Consider the following 27389-nt stretch of genomic DNA (forward strand, 5'->3'; position numbering starts at 1 on the left):
CAGAGGCTAAGACTCCACGTTCCCAATGCAGGGGGCCAGAGTTTGAACTCGATCACGCATGCTGCAACTAGAAGTTTGCATGTCAAGCCTAGAAGATCTAGAGTGCTACAACTAAGATCTGGCACAATCAAATAAATAAATAAAAATCAATAAATATTTTTTTAAAGAAAGAAAGTTAAGGGGGTTAGAAAGGTTCTAGGGACGGCTCCAGGATCCTGTTTAGGAGACAAGGGGAGGGAAGGCATTGAAGTCAGTGGTGAAGGCCGGAGTCCTATCTAGCCCCTGAGTTTGCACAATAAGCCAAGATGCTGGTTTATTTAGAGTGTGCATTTGGGAGCCTGAAAGATGGGGTTGGTGGTGATAACGGGTGTCAATGTTGTTATGTTGCAGGAAGGAGGATCCCTTCCAGGGCCTGAAACTGGGCTCTTGTCTAACACTTGGAAATGAATTGTCAGAGAAGACACATGTGCTGACAAAGCAAGAGACTTTATTGGGAAAGGGCACCCAGGTGGAGAGCAGTAGGGTAAGGGAACCCAGGAGAACTGCTCTGCCATGTGGCTCGAAGTCTCGGGTTTTATGGTGATGGGATTAGTTTTGGGGTCATCTTTGGCCAATCATTCTAATTCAGAGTCTTTCCTGGTGGTGCACGCATCGCTCAGCCAAAATGGATGCTAGCGAGAGGGATTCTGGGAAGTGGACGGACACGCGGTGTCTCCTTTTAACCTTTCCCGAACTCTTGCTGTTGGTGGTGGCTTATTAGTTCCGTATTCCTTATCAGGATCTCCTGTCATAAAACAACTCATGCGAATGGTTACTATGGTGCCTGGCCAGGGTGGGCGGTTTCAATCAGTGTGCTTCCCCTAACAACTATGTTTAGTCGCTAAGTCATGTTGATTCTTTTGCAATTCTGTGGACTGTAGCCCGCCAGGCTCCTCTGTCCACGGGATTTCCCAGGAATGAATACTGGATTGGGTTGCAGTTTCCTTTTCCAGGGAAATCTTCCTGACCCAGGGATTGACCCTGCGTCTCCTGCATTGGCAGGCAGTTTCTTTACCACTGAGCCACCAGGGAAGCCAAGGGATGTCAATGCCCATCCCCCAAACTATTCTTGGAAATATTTTCAGTAATTCCCAGGATGAGAAGCTACAGACATGTAAAGTCAGATAAGATTTTTACAATGTGAGGCCTTAAAGAGGGTCCACCTGGCAAGAATGGGGGCTGTCAGACCTATCTCTTCCAGATCCTGCCATGGGGACTAAAGTTATATGTGACCCTAGAACCTGGAGGAAAAACTATCTAAGTTGTGGATAGTCTGCTGTGGCCTCTTGGGAAAAACATGCCTGGTGCTATGTAAGTCTGAAAAAAAAAGTGCCCAGGACAGCTGGAAGGTTCAAAATCTCATCAGTCAGGAACATTTCTGAGGAAGCCCAGTTGTAGCATTTAAGCATGCAGACTGTCTTGGTTAATTCGCGGTTGTGTTGGGGAGAAACTTGGAGAGTTGCTGTGTCCATCCTTTCCTCCTCAGTGTCCTTTTCTCTGCCAGTTTGTTCTTCTTGTCCTTGTCAGGCAGCAAGTGGCACGCCTGGGCGTCAGGCACAGATGGAACTGGAGCTCTTGCTGAGGGCCAGAAATAGTTATGCAAATATCTAGCTGCTGGGGCTTTATATTCTCCCCCTTCCCTTCCTCTTCCTTCCCCTTACTTCAATTCCTTCCTTAAAGCTTGTGATTTCAGGGATCCAGACTGGAGCTCCTGGGGTCTTCTCACTTCCTAGAGGCACAGCTCCTGGTGAGAGAGAGAATTCTCCCCTAGTGCCTGGAGGCTGCAGCCCAGGACCCCAACCTGAGGTCACACAGGTCCTTGGCCATCTACCTCACCCACCTGGTGCTGGGGGCCTTTACGGGGTTGGTCCTCCTGCTGGGGCAATCCCCTCTGTTTGGGGTGGATGTTCCATGCTTGTTTCATGGCTGTTCCTACCCCGCCCCCTTGTACTAAAAAAGATGATCCTCCTGAATTGGGGATGAGAGTGGGCTGCTTCCTCCTGAACCTGGTGGAGCTGCAGTTCTTCCCCTGCCAGTGGGGTCTTTCCCTGCCAGCACCTCCTTGCGGCCTGCATCGGGTGCGCCCACTTCTGGGCCAACCTGCTCATCCTCCCCTGCTCCCTTCTAACAAGACAACCCTGGGTTCCAGGAACCCTCCTGCATGGAGGTGTAGCAGCTGGCGAAGTGCAGACCCCAGCATGGCATGCTTCAGGCTCACTGCCTGATAGTGAGAGGCAACCAGCTCAAGGGAGCAGCAGAGACCTGAGGTCTGACTGGGCAAAAAACCCTGCACTGGCCATCACTCTCCTGCCTGATCCTTGAGGTTGGGGAATGTGGCATGGGAGTGGAGAACCCTGCTTCCTCCCGAAAGCATTACCTCAACAGATGTAAGATAGCAAAGTGATTAAGAGCAAGGTTTCTGGGTCCAGACTGCCTGAGTTCAAATCCCAGCTCTGCCAGGTACCAGCTGGATAGCTTTGGACAAATGGCTTAACCTCTCTGTGCCTCAGTTCTTTCACCTGAAAAAAAAAGGGGGGGCGGATAAAAATGAACCCTGCCTCCTAAGAACACTGTGAAGATGAGTTTATAAATGTAAAGTACTTGCCAATAGTAGCTGATTGCAATAAACATTAGCCACTGTATTTTTTTTCTTTTAATATTTATTTATTTAGCTGCACCGGGTCTTAGTCGCAGCTTGCAGGATTTTTGATTTTCACTGTGGCATGTGAGATCTAGTTCCCTGACCAGGGGTTGAACCCAGGCCCCCTGTTTTGGGAGCTCCGAGTGTTAGCCACTGGACCAGCAGGGCAGTCCCTATCCATTGTGTTAACCTTAGCTCTCTGGAGAGCTGCTTTTGCCTTGCTGTCTCATGCACCCAGAACTGTGAAATCAACTACTAATTCCTCCCTCACTTGCTCCTATGGCTATTGTTAGCTGAGTCCCCACACAGATCCTCCTTCCCAATCTCTCCTACACTGTCTCCCTCCTTCCAGTCCCCCCATCACCTCCCTGGCTCAGACCTGCCTTCACTGCCATTGCTCAACCTGCCCAGCACCTTCATGCCTGAACAGTCCCCTCCCTCCCTCCCAACCAGCACTTGCCTCCTGGTCAGCACTCCAGCTGAATTAACCACTTGAAGCTCCTCAACCTGGCATCCAGGATCTTCTATGAGTCAGCCCCAACCTCACTCACTATCCACTCTTTCCCATTCCAGCCACCCTAGGGGCCGTGCCTGGACTTTCTTCCCACCCTTTGCTCCAGTCCCTCCTGGGGAGCTCTGCTCTGGTCAGCTTCAGGACCAAACTAACTGGGTTCCAGCTCTGCTTTGCCACTCACTGGCTGTGTGATCTAGGACAAGCAGCTAGGGGTTTGGGGGCTCAGTTTCCATCTGTATAAAAAGAGACTGACAGGGACTTCCCCGGTGGCCCAGTTGTTAAGGCTTCACCTTCCAATGCAGGGGTTGCGGGTTCGATACCTGGTCAGGGAGCTAAGATCCTACATGCCTCTTGGCCAAAAAAACAAAGCATAAAACAGAAACAATAGTGTAACAAATTCAATAAAGACTAAAAAGAGGTCCACATCAAAAAAAACAAAATCTTGAAAGAGAGACTAATAATACCCACTTCACAGAGTTGTTGTGAGGATTAAACAAGATAATAAAGTAAATAAAGTGCCAGGTGCACAATGCTCCTTAGCAAGCAGTGCTCTTACCATCTAAATCCTACTATATAGGCTCTGATCCTAGCCTCTGTCTGTGAAGCCTTCCTTGACTCCTCCTCTGCTCTGTTCCTCCTCTGAGCCTCCATGACGATTCCACTCGACAATTAATTACACACTGCTGTGACTCCCCTTGACCGTGGCCTTCAGTGGTTATTTCCATCCATCCTGCTGTGTGACTGCACGTATCTCTGATGTCTTTGCATCTCAGTCGCAGGAGGGGGAAAGGTGCTGTGCTTTGTGGAAAGAGGACACATAGTCCTGCTTTTAACAGTGCTTTGCAGGGAATAGCGGCTTGATGCATCTATCCTGATTTATCCTGATATTGTTAGGCCAGAATTAGGAGTGGCCAAACAGGGCTTCGTCTGAAGCATGTCAGAAAACCACAGGAGATGGTATTCCTCTGTCTCCTTCCACAACTTGGGGCAATTTTTAACAATCATTTAACAGCTACGAAAGTTCTTTCCAAGGTCTAATTAGAGTCCTGCTTGCTGCAGTGGAAGCTATTCTCCTTGGGCCTCAGGCAGTTGGTGTCTAGGTCCTGAGTAGCAGTGATCTATTGCTTTTTGTTGTTGTTCAGTCACTCAGTTTTGTCCGACTCTTTGTGAGCCCATGGACTGCAGCATGCCAGGCTTCCCTGTCCTTCACTATCTCTGGAGTTTGCTTGAATTCATGTCCATTGAGTTGATGATGCCATCCAACCATCTCATCCTCTGTTGCCCCCTTCTCCTCCTCCCTTCAATCTTTCCCAGCATCAGGGTCTTTTCCAATGAGTCTGTTCTTTGCATCAGGTGGCCAAAGTATTGGAGCTTCAGCTTCAGCATCAGTCCTTCCAGTGAATATTCAGGGTTGATTTCCTTTTGGATTTACTGATTTGATCTCCTTGCTGACCAAGGGATTCTCAAGAGTCTTCTCCAGCACCAAAATTCAAAAGCATCAATTCTTCGGCATTCAGCCTTCTTCATGGTCCAACTCTCATATCCGCACATGACTGCTGGAAAAAACGTAGCTTTGGCTAGGTGGACCTTTGTCGGCAAAGTGAGATCTCTGATTTTTGGACCGCCATGAACAACCATGAAAGGCAAAAAGTGCCTTTGGGTTATGTTAATAAGCTTAGACACTATTCCTTAGGCCACGGGTTAGCAAAGTGTAGTCCTTGGGCCAAATTTGGCCCACATCTTTTTTTTTGGCTGCACTGGGTCTTCATTGCTGCACTCAGGTTTTCTCTAGTTGTGGCAAGCAGGGGCTGCTCTCTAGTTGCGGTGCACAGGCTTCTCATTGCAATGGCGTCTCTTGTCGCAGAGCAGGGGCTCTAGGGCACGCAGACTTCAGCAGCTGCGCCTCACAGGCTCTAAAGTTTGGGCTCAGTAAGTACAAGGACTTAGTTGCCCACGGCATGTGGAATTTTCCCAGACCAGGGATCAAACCAATGTCCCCTGCATTAGCAGAAGGATTCTAAACTATTGAACCACCAGGGAAGTCCCCACCATCTGTTTTTATAAATAAACTGTTTTTGAGACACAGCCATGATCATTGGTTTCTATATTGTCTACGGCTGCTTTTGTGCTGCATAGAAATGACTAGTTGAGACATGTGAAAAGCCTAAAATACTTACTATCAGACACTTTACAAAAAAGTTTGCTGATTCCTGTACTAGGCCATCAGAAGCCTTTGAAGAATTCCAAGCCAGGGAGTGACATGATCGAGTTGGTATTTTAGGAACATCACTGGAAGATGTGTCAGAGGGGATGAGGAGGGAGCAGGTGGCTGCGAGGAGATTGTTGCAATTGTCTGGTCAAGAACTGATGAGGCCTGAACTGAGGCAGCGCAGTGGGGATGGATAAAGGAAGCAGGCTGGAGAGATAGTTAAGGAGAAGAACCAATAGGACATGAGGTCTGAGAAGGAGGGGATGGAGGGAGAGGGAGGAGGCAGGGGGAGTGGATTTCTGGCTTTACCGACCGAGGGTTAGAGTCATCAGCCAAAAGGAAGAAGTCAGCGAGGAAGGCTTGCACACTTGGCTTTGGATACAGTTTACTTGGGGTATTTGCAAGAGATGGGGAAAGTACCAAGCCCTCTAGTGTGATGTCTGCCATGGAGATTTGCGAGTTATCCATGGCTTGGGAGGTATTTGGGGGTCCTGGGAATGAACAAGATCTCCTAAGGAGGGGGTGCAAGATCCAAAGAACAGAACACAAGGAAGAAATCCTAGGAAGCACCAACACTGAAAGGCAAACAGAAGTGTGTCCAGCAAAGAGATTCAGAAGAAGAGATTCTAGAGGCCAAGTTGAGAAGAAAAGGCAGGTCAAATAGGCAGCAGTGAGCAAGCCTGGGAGGCAGTCCCTAGATTAGCAACTGGTAGGTCATGGTTTGGGTGACTAACTTGTCCCATTTTGCCTGGAACTTTCTGTTTTGACACTGAAAAATCCCATATCTCCAGGGAACCCTCAGTGTTGGCATTAACAGTTTGTTGGTCTACTACTGACATCACCAAGAATGATGTCAAGAAAAGTTTAGCTTGCAAAGTGCCCCACCAGGACTTCCTTGGTGGTTCAGTGGATAAGACTCCACGCTCCCAATGTAGGTGGTCTGGGTTCCATCTCTGGTCAGGGAACTAGATCCCACATGTTGAAACTGAAAGGTCCCGCATGCTACAATGAAGATCGACGATCCCACACGCTGCAGCTAACACCTGGTGCAGCCAAATGAATACATTAAAAAAAACATTTTTTAAAAGTAACTAACTTCCGGAGACATTATTTTCCCATTGAGCTGATAAACCTATATCCTAGTTGGATCCTCTTTGAGTCACTGCCAGCATAATAAAAACATGAAGCCCTCTCTTGGTACAGCACTTGACCATTACACAACTTTATTCCATCCTTACAACAACCCTGCGAGGTAGGAGGTCATAGCCCTAATTTTATTGGAATGGAAGCTGAGCGGTTAAGCTCTCATGGCAAAATAGGCTCAATTTCAAGCCTCATAACTCCAGAAGCCCATGTCCTGGCTACCTCCATGGCTCTGCTTGTAGATGTCTATAATCTAGGACACTGGGATGGAGGCTGGTGGGACTGTGGATCCCCTGCTTGTTGCAGAGTTAGGCAAAGGCCACGAAATTCTTGGGAGCATGGAATGAACCCTATAACTATGTGCAGATCAATACAGACGGAGTAAAGCTGCAGGTTCAAACAAAAGTAGACATATAAACTGAGGCCATCAAAGTTGTGTAAGAGGGCCCATATTCTATGCAATACCTGTTTGTTTGTGTTTGTTTGTTTGTTTTACTGCATTTGAGTGGCTTGTAGGGTCTTAGTTCAACCACCAGGGTTTGAACCTAGGCCCCAGTAGTGAAAGCTCCAAGTCCTAACCATTGGACTGCCCAGGGAACTCCCAATAGCTAGGCTCTTTTAAATATTGTTTTATTGTAGTAAAATATGCATAACATAGGGCTTTTCTGATAGCTTAGTTGGTAAAGAATCCACTTGCAATGAAGAAGACCTGGGTTCAATCCCTGGTCTTGGGATGATTGGTCAGGGTTGGGACGATCCCCTGGAAAAGGGAAAGGTTACCCACTCCAGTATTCTAGCCTGGAGGATTCCATGGACTGTATAGTCCATGGGGTCACAAAGAGTCGGACTCGACTGAGCGACTTTCACTCACTCATGCATAACATAACATTTACCATTTTTACCATTAAGTGTATAATTCAGCATCATTAGTTACTTTCACAATGTTGTACAAACATCACCGCTATTCATTTCCATTAGTTTTTCATCATCCCCAACAGAAACTCTGTACCCATTAAACAGGGACTCCCCATTTCCTCCTCCCCTAGACTCTGGTAGCCTCTATTCTACTTTCTGCCTCTATGAATTTGCATATTCTAGGTACCTCATGTGAGTGGACTCATATAGCATTTGTACTTCTGTATACGGCTTCTTTCGTTTAGCATAATGTCCTTAAGGCTCAATCATGTTGCAGCCTGTGTCAGAATTTTTCCTTCTTTTTTATGGCTGAGTGATATTTCATTGTATAAATGCCACGTTTTGTTTATCCATACATCTGTTGAGGGATGAGCTCTTTTCATATTCTTATACTTCTAATAAAGTTAATCATATATTTCTAATGTTTTTAAGTGTCATTTGAGAGACAAGGATACTATATGCTTCCTAAAAAAAGAAGACCATGCCACCTATGAAGTATTTGTCCCTTCAAAATAAAACTCAAATCTGCTCAAGCCTCTACATTTGCCAACATACAAGAAATACAGAGGCCTGAGTATCATATTAAACTACCCTATGGGGATGCCAGCAACAAAATTCAGACTGGAAAATCTGTAGGATAAATGACCTCGTTTCTTCTACAGATAAGTTGCAAGGGGAAAAAATATAGAGATAGGAGAGATAAAAAAGATATAAGAGATACTTAACAGTCTTGTCCTGCGAATATTCTCACTCCTCTAATTTTGTAATAATTTGGGCAGGCTAAACATGTGCTACACTGAGACCATGTTTGTGTCTCCAGACCTAGATCTTTCCTTAGTTCTGGTTTTATAAATGCCGGTAGTAAATCAAGCCTGACTTATACAATGCATCTTATGTGGGAAATGTCTGTGACTCCAGGTATCTGACCAAACGTGAGAAATTACTGTATAACTAGTATAATAATGGGCTTTCCAGGTGGCTTAGTAGTAAAGAATCCGCCTGCCAATGCAGGAGACAGAGGAGATGTGGGTTTGATCCTTGGGTTGGAAGATCCCCCGGAGGAGGAAAGGGCAATCCATTTCAGTATTCTTGCTGAAATAATCCCATGGACAGAAAAGCCTGGTTGCAAAGAGTCAGACACGACTGAGCAACTGAGCACACATGCAGTGTAACATTTGAAGATAACCATTGCTAATTTGATGATTACCTGTTGCCTTTAAATGAACTGGGCTTCCCTGATGGCTCAGACAGTAAAGAATCTGCCTGCAATGTGGGAGATCTGGGTTCAATCCCTGGGTTGGGAAGATCCCCTGGAGGAGGGCATGGCAACCCACTCGAGTATTCTTGCCTGGAGAATCCCATGGTAAGAGGACCCTGGCAGGCTACAGCCCATGGGGTAGCAAAGAGTCAGACACGACTGAGAGCGACTAACACTTTCACTTCTTCACTTTCATTAAGTGAATTATATATTTTTTTAAAAGTCAACTAACTGCAATGTGTGAATCTTGATTCAATCAAACAAGTAGTTTAAAAAAAAAGTTATGGAGATAATTGGAAATTTGAACATTGATTATCTGATGATATCAGCGAATTATTGTTAAAAAATTTTAAGTTTGACAATAGTATGTGGTTTTGTTTTTAAAAAAGTCCTTATCTTTTAGACACATACACTAAAATGTTTTCAGATGAAGTGATATGATACCTGGAATTTGTTTTAAGGTTATGGGAGGGAGTAGAGTTGAAATAAGATTTCCATGAGTTCATAACTATTGAAACTTTGTGATGGATAATCAGGGATTTGTTGTCTTATTTTGTTTGCTTTCATCTGTGTTTGGACTTTCTCAAAATAAAACTTCTTTTCCTTTCTCTACTCAGGCTCTTCGTTGCAGTGCACAGGCTTAGTTGTCCCAGGGAACGTGGGATCTTAGTTCCCCAACAGGGACTGAACCCACATCCCCTGCATTGGAAGGTGGATTCTTAACCACTGGAGCACCAGGGAAGTCCTCCCAAATACAACTTTTTAATGTCATTTCAGAGATACACTCCTTTATTTTGGGCTGACCTTCGGCAGGTGCTCTCTTCCTAGGATTTAGCTTCAAGTTCCCTAAAGAGCATTTTCCACCCACATTCCAAGTGTCTATGCAAAAGAATAAAGGATCTTATGCTAATAAATGCATTTTAAGGAACAGTATTCAATATGTGTTCTTGTCATCTGAACGTCACTTGTTATCAGGCAGCTATGCAATTTTGTGGGCTTGAAAAAAATGGCTTGCCTGGGAATTTTCCTGGTGGTCCAGGGGTTAAGACTTCACCTTCAGTGCAGAGGGTGCAGGTTCGATCCCTGGCTGGGGATCTAAGACCCCACATGTCTCACGGCCAAAAAGTTTGTGTCCCCACTCCACCACCGCCTAATCAGTCAGTTTAGTTCAGTTCAGTTGCTCAGTCGTGTCCGACTCTTTGCGACCCCATGGACTGCAGCACGCCAGGCCTCCCTGTCCATCACCAACTCCCAGAGTTCACTCAGACTCACGTCCATCAAGTCGGTGATGCCATCCAGCCATCTCATCCTCTGTCGTCCCCTTCTCCTCCTGCCCCCAATCCCTGCCAGCATCAGTCTTTTCCAATGAGTCAGCTCTTCGCATGAGGTGGCCAAAGTACTGGAGTTTCAGCTTTAGTAATTATACTAAATATAAATATAAAGCAATTATACTCCAATGAAAAAAATAATTTTAAAAAATATAAAAAAGAACATCACCTCTGTAATAGGGTGAGACTGAACACTAAATGAGACAATTCCGGCCAAGGGGTTAGCATGATGTTGACCTACCGTGAGGGTTCAATTGTTGTAATCAATTTTTATTATCACCAGGCTTCTTGCTCAGGGCGCTTTTCCACTCAAGTCAGATTGCTTTGGGAGCTTAGGAATTTTCTGGAAAAACCAGCCTTTCTGTGGTCATCTGAGCTATTTTAAGTGGACACTGCTGTGCCATTTTTCTATGAGGGGTGGACGGGGCTCCACTTTTACTTAGAGCCAGTACACGGATTATTCTGACCTATGAAACCTGAAAGATTAAAAACAAGTAAGCTTGAGGCAAAGTCGTTGTGGGTGTTGCCCTGGTGTTTCGTTCTTGCCAGGTCTCTGAAATCAGTTCCTGGTCCAGGCTAGAGGAGCTCTTAGGAACATCGTGTAATACTCCAAGTGCCCTGATGTGGACACACATAAATAAAGCAGGTGTTAATATCTCTGTTTATTCACTGCCATGATATAGGGAAAAAAACATGGGCTCTGAGCCTTGGGGACCTCAATCTGAATCCCGACGCTGCCACTGGCAGGCTGTTTCCTTAGCTGAGAGTTGGGAAAGTTATGACAATAAAGCTAAATGTTACAGAATGCTTCCTATATGCTGGGCCCTTTTTACTCATTAACTCACTGAATTATTTTAAAAGTTGGTAAACTTTATTTTTTAAAGCCATTTTATTTTTTATTTTTTTGGCTGTGCCACACAGCACGTAGGATCTTAGTTCCCCTACCAGGGATCGAACCTATGTTCCCTGCAGTGGAAGTGTGATGTCCTAGCCACTAGACTGCCAGGGAATTCCCTTTAAAGCAATAGCAGAACTGAGCTCAAAGTACAGTGTTCCCATAATACCCTCTTCACCTCCCCACACACAGCCTCCCCACTGTCAACACCCTGCACCAGCGTGGGACAGTTGCGTGTGACAGTTATCAGTCACACCTGATAAACGTACATAGCACATCATCATCACTTAGTCTATAGTCTACATTAGGGTTCACTCTTGGTGTTTACATTCTGTGAGTTTGGATAAATGTATCAGGACATGCATCCATCATTGTAGTATCAAATAGAGTAGTTTCACTGCCCTAAAAATCCTATGTGCCCTGCCTATTCATCCCTCCCTTATCACAACCCTGACAACACCTGATCTTTTTATTGTCTCCACAGTTTTACCACTGAGTTGGAATCATATAGCCTTGTCACATTGATTCTCTTGCTTAATAATATGCATGTTCCACCATGTATTTTCATGGCTTAATAGTTTATTTCTGAATAAGAATACATTGTCTGGATAAAATGGATTGGATAAAATACATTGTCTGGATAAAATAAAATGTCTGTTTAACCATTCAGCTACTGAAGGATATCTCGGTTGCATGTAAAGTGTTGGCAATTATATATAAAGCTGTTGTAAACATCCGTGTGCAGGTGTCTGTGTGGAGATGTTCTCAACTCCATTAGGTAAAGAACAAGGAGGACAATTGCTGCATCATATGGAAAGAGTGTGTTTAGCTTTATAAGAAACTGCCAAACTGTCTTCCAAAGAAGCTGTACCATCTTGCATTCCCATCAGCAATGAATGAGAGTTCCTGTTGCCCCACACCCCCTCTAGCATTGGGCATTGTCTTTGTTCCAGTTATTGGCCTTTCTAACAGATGTGTAATGGTGTCTTGTTGTTTTAATTTGCAATTCTCTATGACACGTGTCGGAGAAGGCAATGGCACCCCACTCCAGTACTCTTGCCTGGAAAATCCATGGACGGAAGAGCCTGGTAGGCTGCAGTCCATGGGGTTGCGAAGAGTCAGACACAACTGAGCGACTTCACTTTCACTTTTCTCTTTCATGCATGGGAGAAGGAAATGGCAACCCACTCCAGTGTTCTTGCCTGGAGAATCGCAGGGATGGGGGAGCCTCGTGGGCTGCCATCTCTGGGGTCGCACAGAGTCAGACACGACTGAAGCAACTTAGCATCAGCAGCAGCATGACACGTGTACCTTGGACAGCAAGGAAATCAAACCAGACAATCCTAAAGGAAATCAACCCTGAGTATTCATTGGAAGGACTGATGCTGAAGCTGAAGCTCCCAACACTTTGGCCACCTGACGAGAAGAGCCGACTCATTGGAAAAGTGCTTGAAGCTGCAAAAGATTGAGGGCAGGTGGAGAAGGGGGTGGCAGAGGATAAGGTAGTTAGATTCCATCACCGACTCAATGGACATGAGTTTGAGCAAACTCCCAGAGACAGTGAAGGACAGGGAAGCCTAGCGTGCTGTAGTCCATGGGGTCGCAAAGAATCAGGCACAACTTAGCGACTGAACAACAACATGACATGATGAAGAACATCTTTTCAAATGCTCATTTGCCATCTGTATATCTCCTTTGGTGAAGTGTATATTCAGGTTGTGGGTCCATTTTTAAATCGGATCATTTGTTTTCTTATTGAATTTTAAGAGTTCTTTGTATATTTTGGATAACAGTTCTTTATCAGATTTTTTTTGCAAGTATTTTCTCCCAGTCTTTGGTTTGTCTTCTCATTCTCTTGACATTGTCTTTTATGAAGCAGAAGTTTTTAATTTTAATTTTAATGAAATTTAGCTTCTTATTAATTCTTTCTTCTTCTCATTGTTTCATAAATTGTGCCTCTGATACTGTATATGAAAAATCATCACCATATTCAAGATCAGCTAGGTTTCCTCCTGTGTTAACTTTCTACAGCTTTGTGGGTATGTTTAGGTCTATGACTCATTTTAATTTTCGTGAAGGGTGTAAGGTATGTGTCTAGACTCTTGTTTTTTTTGCCTGTGGAGGATGTCCAGTTGTTTTAGCACCATTTGTTGAGAAGACTAAATTCATTTGATTTTCAAACTAAACTTTGAGGTGGGCATTTTTAGCCCCTTTTTTTCAGATAAAAAAACTGAGGCACAGAGAGGTTTTGTAAGTCACTCAGAGTAATACAGGCAGACATGACAGAGCTGAGATTTGATCCCAGGCAACCTGACTCTTGAGTCCATGCATTCAATCCCTATCTATAAAAATAATGTCTCCTTAATAGGTTTGTAGTGAGGAAGAGAGATAGTGTTTAGCACATGGTACTTGCTCAGAAAGCAATTTTGATAGTCATTGTGCTCCCTAGCTTCCCAGGTTTCATTGAAGCGTCATGTCCTCAGAGCAGCTTTCTTTCATTCCTTCAGCCAAATGAGCCATCCATCACAGCATCATCTCATCATCCAAGGGATGACAGTGTGGTGAATCCTGTGGGCATGCTAAGTCGCTTTAGTCATGTCTGACTCTTTGCCACCCGTGGATGGAGCCTGCCAGTCTCCTCTGTCCTTGGGATTCTCCAGGCAAGAATACTGAAGTGGGTTGCCACGCCCTCCTCCATGGGATTTTTCTGACCCAGGGATCGAACCCGCATCCCCTGCATTGGCAGGCAGGTTCTTTACCACTAGGGCCACCTGGGAAGCCCGTGGTGAATCCTACTGAGGTCAAAGTTCACCCCTCGCCCTCACCATGTGAGTTCCCTAGAGAGAGGGTCCAAATCTGATATCTCTGTGTTCCTCAGAGTGCCTGGTGCTGCCCTTGGCACTTGGCAGGGTCTCAGCAAAAGTGTGTTGAATTAAGTTTGGATTGCGTGCTATTCCTTTATTCAAGATGCACATTCTGGGTGTGGTCTGTTCCTCAGGATCGCCCAACTAATACTCAGCTCTTAGTTCCTGAATCCCCTCGCTTGAACCTTCCCTGGTCTGTCAGGTTGAGCCACCTCTGCCTGGAGAAGTTCCGGGTTGGGCTGTTTTTGGAGGCAGCTGCCCTTGTCTGCTACACCCTTCTTCCTGCACCACCCGGCTCAGTTTCTTCCACATTCTGGGGTACCTCCCTTCAGTATGGACACCGCCTGTAGAAGCACCCACCTCTCTCTCTCAGCTCAGGACATAAGCCCTTTCTTGGAAACCTGGTCCCTAAATGCCTCTGGCCTCTTTGGGAGAGTCTAACACTCCTTCTCAATGGGTAGAGCAGCTCACCTGATATTGATAGGACATGAGGACCCAGGGGCAGACCTCGTTCCTAAGAGCTTCTGAAGCTGTTAATTTTGGTATTGTTGGGCTCCTTTAGGGAGTGCGAGCCACTTATGGCTATCACCGGTGGGTCTTGGTTCACCCCATAGACAGCTCCACCTGAAGCATGCCTCTCTCAAACCAGCCCACCAGGAATCTGGGGGGTACATCCTGCCAGTGCCCCCTTGGCAGCCCCTGCTTTGGACTGGGCCCTACGGCATCCTCCAGCATCATCCTGCGTCTGCCTCTGCAGAGCTGCTCTGGGGAGATGTGACCCGCAAGACTCACCTGGACAGCACTGCCCCAGGAAGGCACCCTCTTGGACACAGCCAGCAGAGTCCACTGGAGCCCGCCTAGGACAGGGCCTGTTTTATACACTCAGCGTGACCCCAGTGCCCGCCCTGGGCGCGCCCAGCAGCCTCGGATGCCCGGTGCAGAGAACCTCCAGGCACGGCCTCTGGGACCCTCACAGAGGTCTCCAGGGCAGTGCCCGGTGCCGCCTGGCCAGCTCTGGAGGCGCGCCCAGGCGCTGCCAGGAAGGCCGACCGTTTATCCCCGGAGCCGCCAGCAGGGAGCTCCCTTTCGGTTCGGCTCGCGCGGCCGCGGGGGGCGGCGCTGCGCTGCGCCGCGCTGCGCTCCTGCCCGGACCGGGCCGGGGCCGCTGGATGCCGCGTCTCAGCTCCTGCTCCCTGCCGGGCGGGCTCCGGTGGCCGGTGAGTGCGGGGCGGCGGGGGCGACCGCTCGGTGACCGGCCGGGCCCCGGGTGGGGGTGGAGGGGCGGCGGGGCGGGCTCGGGCCGGGAAGGCGGGCGGGCGGCGGGGCCCGCCGGCTCCTCCTCCTCCTCCTCTCCTGTCCCCTGGAAGCGGCGGCCCGGACTCCCGGCTCTGGTCCCTGGCCGCGCAGCACAGCTCGGCGCCGGGGACGCGGGGCCGATCCGGAGCGGGGCGGGAGGGCGAGCTCCCGCCCCTTTGCCTGCTCGAGCGGCGCGGGGAGGCCGGACAGGGTGGCCTTCAGTTTGGGAGGGTTCGGGGCTGGGGGGAGCCCAGGTGGCCCCGAGCTGCGGGGTGCAGGCTGCAGCCTGGGGGTGTAAGGGGAATTCTTGAGGCAAGTCCCAGGCACCCTCCTCGACAGACCGATGGACCGAGGTTCGGAGGAAGAGCCCTTTATCCCTCCCAGCGGCCTTCAACCCTTTCACTGCCAGGCCGACACCGGGCTCCTCTCAAAGGAGCAGCTGCCAGACAGCTGGCAAAACAATGGAGACCCTGCTTGCCTGGGCCCCCTCTCCTTGGGACAGAAGATGAGGTGGGGGGGGGGCGGTGAACCGTAGGCTGCGGGGATTAGGGCGTGCAGGCTGCCCCCTGCAACTGGCAGCTCACCTCGCTTCTCCCTGCCAAGGGGTGGGGTAGGTGTGGGAAGGTCGGCCCGCCTGCCCCAGGCCTCTGGGAGAGACTGACCCGACGCCCCGCCCTGCAAACCTGTCATGCCAGTTGCTTCACCAATGGGAAGGGGAGGTGGTAAGGTTCGAGATCGTCACCCCCCCCCCCCACCCCGCACGCCGCACTGCCCTGCTGGGGGTGCAGCTGGTACCCAGCCTGGTAAAGAGTGGGTGCTGTTCCTGGCTGAGATAAGGCCTGCAGGGACACACTGCATATTGGGGCTTTGTTGGGGGTGGGGTGGACTGGGGGCTGGGGGTGTCACCCTGTTGCAAGGCACATGTGTCCTGCTGATTAGTTGGAGAGGCTGCCAGTAGGGAGGGGGAGGATGGGGGAGGCTGCCAGCTGGGTTTTGAAGCGGTGCTCCTTTTGCCTGGTCACTTGGCCAATGGGGCATGTGTTTGGCAGTGTCCTCGTGGTTTGTGTTTGTGCAGGGAGGCCTGGGAGGATGCTTCCTAGGAGGAGCTCTCCTGCCTAAGGTCTTCCTGCCCTCAGATGGTTCCCCCCAAATTATGGAATTGCATTTGCTCTGCTCTTCACCATGGCAATGATTTATGTGGGTTCATTTTGTCTTTTGGAGTGCCTGGTATGCTGGTGGCTGAGGAGGCCTAGTAAAACCCCCATATAAAGAGTTAAATGAGCTGAGTGTGTATGCACTGCAGTCAGGCTGGTCAGGACGGAAGGTCGTCCAGGTGATTAAGAGCAAGATCACCTTAGCAAGACATTGAATCTAGATGGTCAAGCTGCCTTTCCAGGTGCTTGCTAGGTCTGGAGCCCTTTTCTTGGGCAGGTTGGTATCCTGTCGTCATGGCAATGGGCTCTGCCTTGCCTCCTGTTCTCCACCCTCTTAGCTCAGAAGTTGCTTTCTATTTGGGGATATTGAAAGTTACTCTCCTGAAGTCTCTGGCTTCCGGACAGACCTCACTGGCTCTTTGTCAGTGGCCTGCCACCTCCCCAGCTTCCCCCCTGTCCTTTTGTGATGAAGACTTTCCAGGAAATATCCTCCTGGTTGCTGGACATGACTGGTTGGTTATATATAGCCTTGGGTGGAGGTGTGCTTGTCCATTTGGGGTTAGGAACATTGAAGCTGGGGCTCAATTTCAGGAAGATGGTGGGGAAAACTATTGTGTTCGGGGGTTTAGGGGAATGAGAAGGGTCACAGGTGAGAGTGCAGGGTGGGTGAGGGAGGAGGGGAATGTTGATGGTCACTTCCTGTGGGAGCTTTGAGCTTTGAACAATCGATGACCTGGCGCCTGGCAGCTCTGAATATCTGGTTTGTTTACAGTCTCTTGGCCTGGCTCAGGTGCCAGGGTGTGTGCCCGAGGGCTTCCTCTCATGCTCCAGGCTGTCCTCAGAAGCCTTCAGGTGGATATGCCCTTCCTGAATCCTGCCTGCTCCCTTAACCTCACTGCCTGGCAGTTGGGGCAGCCAGCCTATTGCCTGGAGCCCCCTTCATTGGATGAGTTTGTGGCTGCTCATTGAGGGGTGCGTGTGTCTTCAGAAAGCTGAATCTGAAAACTCCAGTGTCCCCCCAGAGGCAGACACCTGAAGGTGGACTGGGAGGGGCAGAACTGGGGCTTGTGTGAAAGGGAGAATCCAACCTGCTTGGGTGGAGCAGAGTTGTTGGAACTCAGGAAGCCTTGATCCAGGCTTGCTGTGTCACAGGTCTCCAGGGCAGAGGGCTGTGCTGACTCTTTCTCAACCAGAGGTCAGTCCCATGCCAGACCTCCCTCACCTGGAGTGGACACCACAGACTGGAGCCAGAGCATCCGAGTGAGCAGGGTCCTGTGGGTGGCCCTGGGGCCCAGGCCTTGTCCTAGGCCTCTCCTGGATGTGGCGGGTAAAGCCGAGGGGCTCTGGCCCCATGTAGTTTAAACATTTGAGGGGACCGGAGGGCCCAGCCCACACTGTGCTATGATTAACAGGCTTCCCCGGGACTTGGGTTGGGGGCTTGATGGAGCTTTTAAGTTCTGCTTTGCATCAGGCCCTGGGGTTCTTTATGGTCTGCTCACTGCACCTCCCCGCCCACCCCCTTCACCATTTTTTGAGGCAGCCTAAATTAGAGGGTGAGGTGGTGCAGTGGTGGGAGCTGGATTGGGAGCAGCTGGTGGGGAGCAGACCTGAAAACCCCACCCCCCACCCCCACTTTCCTGTCTTTTCTCTTGAGGTAGGAATTGTGTGGCTTGTAAATTATACACATTCCCTTGACATTTCAAATAGTTTACAGTCAGGCAGCAGTTTAAATTGTGGACTGACGATTTTATAGGGCCCAGGGCCCTTTCTCTCAGCCAAGTACTTTAGAGTCACTCGCAAGGAATTGTTTTTGTTATTCTCTAGTATTCAGAGATGTCGGATAACTGGGCTGTTGGTCACGCAGCCAGTCAGAAGGAGAGCGGGATTCGAACCTACCGTGTGTGGTTGAACGGAATACCTCTTCGGCAAAGGCCATGTCTGAAGTCTCAGGCCCCTGGAGATTTTGGAGTTGGACTAGCTGAGGTCTAGAGAGAGGACGGGACTGGTTCAAGGTCACCCCGGAGGTGGGGTGTGGGGATGTCAGCTGAGGTTAGTGCCCTGCGGGCTGCGGCAGGCCCCGCTGGGGCCAAGGAGGCGCACCTGGAAGAGCCGCGGGGGACCTGGCGGGGCTGCTGGCATAGCTCCTGCACTTGTTTCTCCCGGGACCTGCGGGATGGTTGCGTTCCAGTGGAGACTGTATCGCTGCGGAGGCGCCGCGGGGCCGCGGCTGCCCCGGACCGGGCCGCCTGGAGGTGCCAGGGCCGAGGTTCCCCGCGCGGTGGCGGGCTGGGCGGGGAGCGGGCGGGCGGGCCGGCTGATGTCATGTGAGAAGCGTGCAGACGGACTGAGCGAGCACACCTGGAGCCAGATAAGCTCCGTGTGACCCGGCCGTGAGTCACGGGGCGCAGCGGGGCTCGGCAGCACCGCCGGGAAGAGGCTCCGCGGCGGCGACAGGCGTGACCCTGCGCTGTCCCGGGGCCCGGCTAGGTGCCGGGGGAGCCCCCCACCCCGGGCCACTCCTGCGATTGCTCGGTGCGGGCGGGTGAGCCGGGTTAGCTACCCATCAAGGCCTCGGGGCCTTAGGAAACGGCCGCTCAGGGAGGTCAGAGGCCGAGCGAGAGAGGCCGGCTCTCTTGGGAAAGTATTTCCTTTGTATTTATTTATGAGTGCTGTCGGGGGGTGAGAATGGGGGGACTGACCGTTTTAAGTATCCACCCGCAGCAGCCAAGTCTGGGCGCCCTGTCTTGGGATTCTAACGTTATAGTTTCCATTTCCTGGGGTTTCTGCTTTGCCAGCTGCAGGGTGACCCATTTAAATCTGTCCCCGACTTAAAGCCACAAGACAGCAATGAGATCTATTTTAACCAAGTCCCTCAAGTCACTTTTTTCAAAGCATGAGAAAGCAAGCTTTGAACTTGCCCTTGCAAACCCCTTTACAGCGGTAACGCTAAATAGATTGCTTACTTCTTTGTCAAACCTTCCTTTTTTCTCTTTTGAACTTTAAAATCACAAAAGTAACATGCTAAAAAAAGGTTCCATCTGTAGCAAGTCTACAAGTGTTACCCCTCTTTGCCACTACTCCACAGAGAAAATCACGGATATATTTGTGTAATGGATCTTTCCAGGCTATTTTTTTAAAAGCCTGTCATGAATATTTTATATATTATGTATTTATAGTTTAATACATATATTTTATATAAATAGAATTTTATATAAATTTTCTTTCTGTGGGAAATAAAGGGCATGAAGAAGAAAAATTATACACAATCCACTATCTAAAGGCCCTAGGCTTAAGTGAACACATGCAGGTGCACACACACGTACCCGTACCAGCTAAATATTCTCACCGTCAATAATTAAAACAATATAGACAAAACACAGAAGTCTCCTTTGATTTTCCCAAAATCTTTGTCTCTTTCCCAGAGTATACATTTTTCTATCCATGTGGAAACACTATACATAATACACATGTATATATATGCACACATATACATAGCTTAAAAGTTCTTAGTAAAAATTATATACTATCTGGCAGCTTTCTTTTTTTCATTAAACAAGACAGTATAGAATCTTTCCAGGTCAGTATACACAAATCTACATCACTCTTTTAAATAACTGCCTAGTTCTATAATTATAGCTATTACCCTAGTGATGGATATTTAGAGCGACAGAATTTTGCTATTACAAACAATTCTGCAAAGATTAACCCCATTTATTGTGTGAATATATCTATAATGTCCTATAAATGGAATTGCCCTGTCAAAGAATATATATCTTTAAATATTTTCATAGATACCACAAACCTGCCCTTCTTATATCAATTTATATTCTCATCAACATGTATGAGACACCCTGCTTCTCATCCTCTGATTGATGTTATTAATCTTGGTGCTTTTTACTAAATTGCTAAGTGAACACAGTATATCTCTGTTTTATTTCATACATCTGTGATTATTATTGAGGCTGAATACCTGTTCACATTTGTTGGCCATTTATATTTCTGCAACTATGAATTGCTTGTCCTTATCTCGGCAGTAGTTTTATGGGGCCTCTGGACTTGAGCCAGTGTGATCCAGCTTGGCCCTGTTCTCACTGGATTGCCTTCACTGCTTTAGGCTTTACTTTCCATACACAAAGGTCCTGTCCAGCATTAAGATTGCTTGTCTAGGGATTTCCCTGGCATTTTGGCAGTTAAGACTCTGAGCTTCCAATGTAGGGGGCACAGGTTTGATCCCTGGTCGAAGAACTATGATCCTGTGTGTCTCACATCACAGTAAAAAAAAAAAGATTCTATGTCTAGACTTACTTTGTCATACTGGTGCCGATAGTCATTTGTGCACTTCATCACCCTCTCTACCATCCCATTTAGATGGCAAGACTGTGCCCTGCTACTATTGGGTACCATTTTTGAGGGTTTAATCTGGGCTAGGCATTTTATGAAAGGTATATATATATATATATATATATATATATATATATATATATATATATATTTCATTTAATTCCCATGGCTTAAATGGCAGGTACTATTATCTCCCTTAAAAAAAAATGACTTAAGTCATTGCCTTAAGTGACTTGCCCAAAAGTGCCTCAATATTAACTCAAATTTGTTCTCAGCTTTATTTCCTGATACCTGAAGCCTAAATTCTCTCATGAATTTTATTTATCTTTATACTCCCTGCATTTGGTAAGGTGCTTGATAAATATATATATTTTCCCAACATTTTATCACAAAGCTCTGCAAACATTTTTAAAAGTTAGAGTTTTACAATACCTTCTAGATTCTACAGTGAACACTTTGTGTGTGTGTGTTTAGTCATGTGTGACTCTTTGCAACCCCATGGACTGTAGCCCACCAAGCTCCTCTGTTCATGGGATTCTCCAGACAAAAATACTTGAATGGGTTGCCATGCCTCCTCCAGGGGATCTTCCTGACCCAGGGAGTGAACCCAAGTTTCCTTTGTCTCCTGCATTGGCAGGTGGATTCTTTACCACCAAGCCACCTGGGAAGCCACAACGAACACTTTACTCTCCTGTTTACCACATCTTTATCCCTTGATACAACCCTAAGCCATCTTAACTTTATTTACTTTTTTTTTTTTTTTTGCCACACTGCGTGGCTTTTGGGATCTTAGTTCTCTGACCAGGAATTGAACCTGGGTCATTGCAGTAAAAGTGCTGAATCCTAGCTACTAGATCACCAGGGAATTCCTCCATCTTACATTTTTGATGCATCTCAAAGTACATAACAGACACTAAATAAACCTTGCCCCCAAAACGTTAGCATACATATCATAAACTAGAGTTCAGTATTTGTTTATAATTCTTTTTGTCTTTTGAGTATTTCATCCAATGAAATGCACCAATTTTTCTGGATAACTGTTACATCTGTTAGTTCAATTCAGTCACTCAGTCATGTCCAACTCTTTGCAACCCCATGAACCACAGCACGCCAGGCCTCCCTGTCCATCACCAGCTCCTGGAGTTCACCCAAACCCATGTCCATTGAGTCAGTGATGCTATCCAACCATCTCATCCTCTGTCGTTCCCTTCTCCTCCTGCCCTCAATCCTTCCCAGCATCAGGGTCTTTTCAAATGAGTCAGCTCTTCGCATTAGGTGGCCAAAGTATTGAGTTTCAGCTTCAACATCAGTCCTACCAATGAACACCAAGGACTGATCTCCTTTAGGATGGACTGGTTGGATCTCCTTGCAGTCCCAGGGACTCTCAAGAGTCTTCTCCAACACCACATTTCAAAAGCATCAATTCTTCGGCGCTCAGCTTTCTTCACAGTCCAACTCTCACATCCACACATGACCACTGGAAAAACCATAGCCTTGACTAGATGGACCTTTGTTGACAAAGTAATGTCTCTGCTTTTCAATATGATGTCTAGGTTGGTCGTAACTTTCCTAACCCTAGTCCTCATCAAGATATGTAACATGAACATCACCCCCAAAAGTCCCCTCATGCCCTTTCTCAGGCAATTCCCACTCCCAACCCACCCCTGCTTCCCAGAGGTAACCACTGTTCTGATTTTTTTCCCCTATAGGTTACTTTGACTATACCAGAAGTTCATATAAATAGTACCAAATTGTAGTTCAAGGCTTCTTTTATAGTCACATAAGAGATGGAGAATCCCAGGGACAGAGGAGCCTGGTGGGGTGCCGTTCTATGGGGTCGCACAGGGTCGGACACAACTGTACTGGCTTAGCAGCAGCAGCAGCAAGAGATGTTTTTGAGATTCATCCTTGTTGTGTGTATCAGTAGTTGTTCCCTTTTTATTGCTGAGTAGTGTTCTTGCCTGGAGAATCCCAGGGATGGGGGAGCCTGGTGGGCTGCCATCTATGGGGTCGCACAGAGTCGAACATGACTGAAATGACTTAGCAGCAGCAGCAGCAGTATTCCATCATATGACCATGTACATTGAATTGATGCATATTTGTTTTTTAAGTTTTATGTATTTATTTTTGACTGTGTTGGGTCTTTGTTGGTGCACTTGGGCTTTCCCCAGTTGTGGCAAGCAGGGGCCACTCTCTAGTTGCGGTGCCCAGGCTTCTCACTGAGATGGCTTCTCCTGTCGTGGAGCACGGACTTTAGGGTGCAGGCCTTCAGTAGTTGTGGCACTTGGGCTCAGTAGTTGTGGCTCTTGGGCTCTGGAGCACAGGCTTAGTTGCTCCATGGCATGTGGGATCTTCCCAGATCAAAGATCAAACTGGTGTCTCCCCCACTGCCAGGTGGATTCTTTACCACTGGACCACCAGGGAAGCCCAATACATGCATATTTGAATTGAATGGTCCTTGTCTTCAAAATGCTTTATGTCTTAATGTGATAAAGCAGCTGAGTTGATTGAGTCAATGGTATTCTGTTTAGATTTGGGGGATAGTAGAGTCGACATGGGGAACTTTCCAGATGGTATGGTGGTAAAGAACCTTCCTGCCAATTCAGGAGACGTGGGTTTGATCCCTAGGCTGGGAAGACTCCCTGAGGAGGAAATGGCAACCCATTCCAGTATTCTTGCCTGAGAAATCTCATGGACAGAGGAGCCTGGCAGGCTGCAGTCCATGGGGTCACAAAGAGGCAGACATGGCTGAGCGACTGAGCGCGTGTGCGCACGTGCGTGCACACACACACACACACGGTCAAGATGATTCAGGTACATATCCTAATTTGCATACATACCTTTCCTCCACTTAAAATTAGGAAAGACCTCCTGGAGTAGGGTGACGGGTGAAAGGCAGAGAAGTGGATCAAAAAAAGTTAGCATCACTAGAGGGAGTGAGAGATGAAGGGGAGGTAGGTAGAAACTGCAGCCTGAAAGGAGTCGGGAGGTAATGATATCATTGCTACCAGAGACTTTGAACTTGAGGACAGGAGATGCAGCAAAGTCCAAGGTCTACAGGAAGTTGACAGAACCCAGGTCTCTGGCGAACTAGGCTCTGAGACATAAGAAACAGCTGCAGCTGTATTGCAGGTCTGACCCTGGAGGGGGACGCTGCCAGTAGCTCTAAACGTGGGGCACAGGAGAGAACCCAGGCCACAGCCAGGCCTGGCAATTGGTGGGACAACAGTGAAGGGGGGGGATCTTGTGAGCTGTGCAGGTAACAGTGGCAGGACAGGGGGTGATGAGGAAAGGGCTGAAATGGATCTAGTCTCCAGAGGCCCCAGGGATTGGGATGAGAGAGGGGTGACTTTGGCAGAAAGTTAATAAATAACCTGTGTCCACAGGAGACTTAGATATTTGGAATTTTAGAGCTAGAAGAGACCTAGATCATGTCGTCCAACCTTGAGCAAAGTGACAGGTTCAAGGTCCCCCAGTGATTTGTTGGCAGATCCAGGCCTAGATACCAGATCTTCTAACATTTCCTGCCAGCACCGTCCCCCTGTGCTGCTGCTGTGACCGTCTGCGGCTTCTGCCAGCTGCAATGACAGTGAGGGACAAGCTTTTGCCGAGACAGCCCAAAGATTCTAGAATTCTGGGGCTGTTTTCCGTTGATACTGCTCAGATACCTAGCCCCCAGCAAAGAGCCAGGATTGGGTAAGGACTGCAGAGTGAGAACTGGAGACTCTAAAAGGTGTGTTGGTGAGATGGCTTTGGAGGCAGTTGGGTTCTCTGTGGTTGAACTGTGGCTCAGATACTGGTTTGTTCCCTCCAAGTCCCCAAGGTGGGTTTCTTTCCCCATTTCCCCCACAGGTCCCTCTGGAACCATCTTCTAAGCTAGCCTTTTAAGAGCATGCAGGTAGTGATGGGTGAGAGTAAGATGGGCAGTGATCAGCCAGAGATCCTTCATCCTAATATATGGTAGGTCTGTCCACACCCCCATCAGCATTCAGGAGGAGAAAGAAAAACTCCCTATGTTGAAATAGAGCCCTGAAGAGACAATACCTGATCCAGGCACTCTGCCACCCTGTATCAGTCCAGGTGCAGCTGCTGGCCAGGGCTGTTCCTGGATTTGTACTTCTTGGGCCCTTAGATTTCCTGGCTTCCCACCCCCAGGTACTATGCATGGAGCAGTAAGAACTAAACAATTCAAAGGGAACTTTGTTTTACCAGGTAGAAACTGAGGTCAGAGGGGGAGAAGGGTACCTGCTAGGTCTACAGAGAGCTGTTCCCACCTCTTTGCATATGCTCTACAACAGAAGAATTCTTTAGGCTTGTGCTGCCCAATCTGATAGCCACAAACCACACAGGGCTGTCAAATACAGTAAGTCCCTTACTTAAGAACCTTCATGTTGCAAACTTTCAAAGATACAAATGTGCGCTATATGCCAGCTGTTGGTTGTATTGTACTACTATACTTTTCCAGGTGCAGTACTGTAAGAGTAAACATGTTTTCTTTATTTTTTGTGTTTGTTTTTTTATCTACATATTATTTATGTGGAAAGTATTATAAACCTATTACAGTACAGTACTATATAGCCGATTGTGTTGGTTGGGTACATAGGCTTTGTTGGACCTGTGAACAAACTGGACTTACAAACATGCTCTTGAAACAGAATTTGTTCATATGTAGGGGACTTACTGTACTTGAAATGTGGTTTGTCTGAATCGAGACATGCTCTAAATGCTAAACACACACTGGATTTTGAAGACTTAATATGGAAAAGAGAATGTAAAATATCTCAATATTTTTATATAAATAACATGTTGAGATGACAATATTTTGGATATATTTACATTAAATAAACTGTATTGTTAATTTTACCCATTTCCTTTTACCTTTTTTTTTTTTTAATGTGGCTGCTAGAAAATTTACAACTCCATATATGATTTGAATTATATTTCTCGTGGACAGTGCTGCTCTAGAAAAGATACAATGATCTCTCAGGAGCCACATGGGTCAGGGCGCTGGGTGGAGCAGAAACAATCAACCAGCACCCCAGGGCCCTTGGGCATTCCTGGCCCTTGAAGCCTTCCTAGGCATTGTACCTGGGTTGGGAATCCTCAGTAGAATGGGGAGCCCGGAATGCCCTCTTGGTTGTGAGGATGGGGTGCACTGAGAGGAAGGGCCTCTCCAGGGCTTGGCCAGAGCTCACTGCTGCAAAGAGTAAGCTTGCAGGTCTTGGGTCTAGAACTCAGAGCAGGAAGCTTTCACAGAGACAGAAAAAATTACATTTAATTTCTAATTAGGTGGTATGGCCTACTTCTTGTTCCCTGCTGGTTAGAACAAGGAAACCTCTCTCAACTCCACCCCCACCAGGTTTTTCTCTGGTCCTGTCCCCAGTCGGGTGTGCTTAGGGATGAGAGGAGGTTGGTACCATAAACACTAGAGCTCTGGAGCTAGGTTTTTCTCTCTGGCTGCCACAACTTACTTCCCAAGGCTATATTTAGGTGTCGGTCTGGGGAAAAGGATGTGAGTTTTTCAGGATCCTGTTTATCCAGCAGACCCCACCCCACCCCCACCTTGCAGCTGTGTGTCCTCTGTTCAGTCTGGAACTTCCCCCTTACTTCCCTCCCTGCCTCACCGTGGGTGCCCAGGCCCTAGAAAGAAAACATTTGCCATTGAATCCTGCAGTTGCCACCTACTAGCTGTGTGACATAACATACACTTAATTTTCGGAGCCCCGTTTTCTCATTTGCAAAGTAGAGATAATGATACCTACCTTGCAGGGATGCTGTGAGGTTCAAATGAGATAGTGTAAAGGGCCTGGCATTATGCCTGGTGAGTGGCAGTCATTAAATAAGTGTTGGTTCTTTGAGATCTGTCCATCGGTGGCTCAGGCTGCTGCTTCAGGGGTAGCAGGTTTAGGAACGAGCCCAGGAGCATGTGATGTCTGGTGCCTTAATGGACAGTGGCTGTGGAAGGTCACTTGCCTTGTTCCTTTGTGTTTGAATCTTAAGTTAGGTCCCAGGTTGGCTTGATGGCATCCTTTTTTTAAAAAAATAATTTTATTTATTGATTTATTTTTGGCTATGCTGGGTCTTCATTGCTGCATGGGCTTTTATCTACTTGCGGTGAGTGGGGGCTTACTCTCTAGTCGTGGTGCTCAGGCTTCTCATTGTGGTGGCTTCTCTTGTCGGGGATCCGGGCTCTAGGGTGCATCGGCTCTAGGGCCCCCGGGCTTCGTAGCTGTGGCACATGTGCTCAGCAGTTGCAGCTGCCAGGGTCTACAGCATAAGCTCAATAGTTGTGGTGCATGGGCTAAGTTGCTCCACGTGGCATGTGGCATCTTCCTGGACCAGGGATTGAACCTGTGTCTCCTACATTGGCAGGCGGATTCTTTACCACTGAGCCACCAGGGAAGCCCCAACAGCATCCTCTTAACTAGGAGGTTAGAGCTCCCAGATGCCATCGCTGTGTACACCTAAGCGTGGGTCTATCAGGGATTACAGGAAATGATAAGATTTTGAAGTCTGGGCTTTTACAAACTTCTCTCGTTTCCTTATTTGTAAAATGGAAGTAATGATAGACCTATCCATGGCATCACCAACTCAATGGATATGAGTTGGAGCAAACTCAGAGAGATAGTGAAGGACATGGAAGCCTGGTGTACTGCAGTCCATGGGGGTCGCAAAGAGTTGGATACGACCTAGCGACTGAACAACAGTAACAAGAACACCCATAGCAGTGTTATGAGGGTCACCTCGAGACAGTATTGGGTGAGACAGAGCCCCTGGCACGTAGCTGGCACT

General features: G+C 47.7%; 1 protein-coding gene, 2 long non-coding RNA genes and 1 other non-coding gene across 8 annotated transcripts in view; 3 read left to right on the forward strand and 1 right to left on the reverse strand.

Annotated features, from left to right (window-relative positions):
- The window catches only part of LOC129649553 (uncharacterized), a 38089-nt gene extending 27924 nt beyond the window's left edge, over window positions 1-10165 (forward strand). The window contains exon 3 of the long non-coding RNA XR_008713157.1: window positions 9337-10165. This is a non-coding gene — a long non-coding RNA (uncharacterized LOC129649553). The remainder of the gene's footprint in view (window positions 1-9336) is intronic.
- Window positions 102-14748, reverse strand: LOC129649552 (uncharacterized). Its single transcript, XR_008713156.1, has 4 exons — window positions 14599-14748; window positions 2417-2558; window positions 1701-1783; window positions 102-1617 (listed from the first exon to the last, which is right to left on the reverse strand). It is a non-coding gene; the product is annotated as an uncharacterized LOC129649552 (long non-coding RNA).
- LOC129651909 (small nucleolar RNA SNORA72) lies at window positions 8197-8328 on the forward strand. Its single transcript, XR_008714406.1, has one exon. It is a non-coding gene; the product is annotated as a small nucleolar RNA SNORA72 (small nucleolar RNA).
- A 139-nt stretch (window positions 14749-14887) lies between the features above and the next one.
- MYO18A (myosin XVIIIA) overlaps window positions 14888-27389 on the forward strand; it is a 101099-nt gene continuing 88597 nt past the window's right edge. For all 5 annotated transcript variants that reach the window (XM_055577095.1, XM_055577096.1, XM_055577083.1 and 2 more), the window contains exon 1: window positions 14888-15023. The gene's annotated coding sequence lies outside the window, so the exon portion shown is untranslated. The remainder of the gene's footprint in view (window positions 15024-27389) is intronic.

The sequence above is a fragment of the Bubalus kerabau genome, chromosome 4 (genome assembly GCF_029407905.1).
Source record: "Bubalus kerabau isolate K-KA32 ecotype Philippines breed swamp buffalo chromosome 4, PCC_UOA_SB_1v2, whole genome shotgun sequence".
Classification (NCBI taxonomy): domain Eukaryota; kingdom Metazoa; phylum Chordata; class Mammalia; order Artiodactyla; family Bovidae; genus Bubalus; species Bubalus kerabau.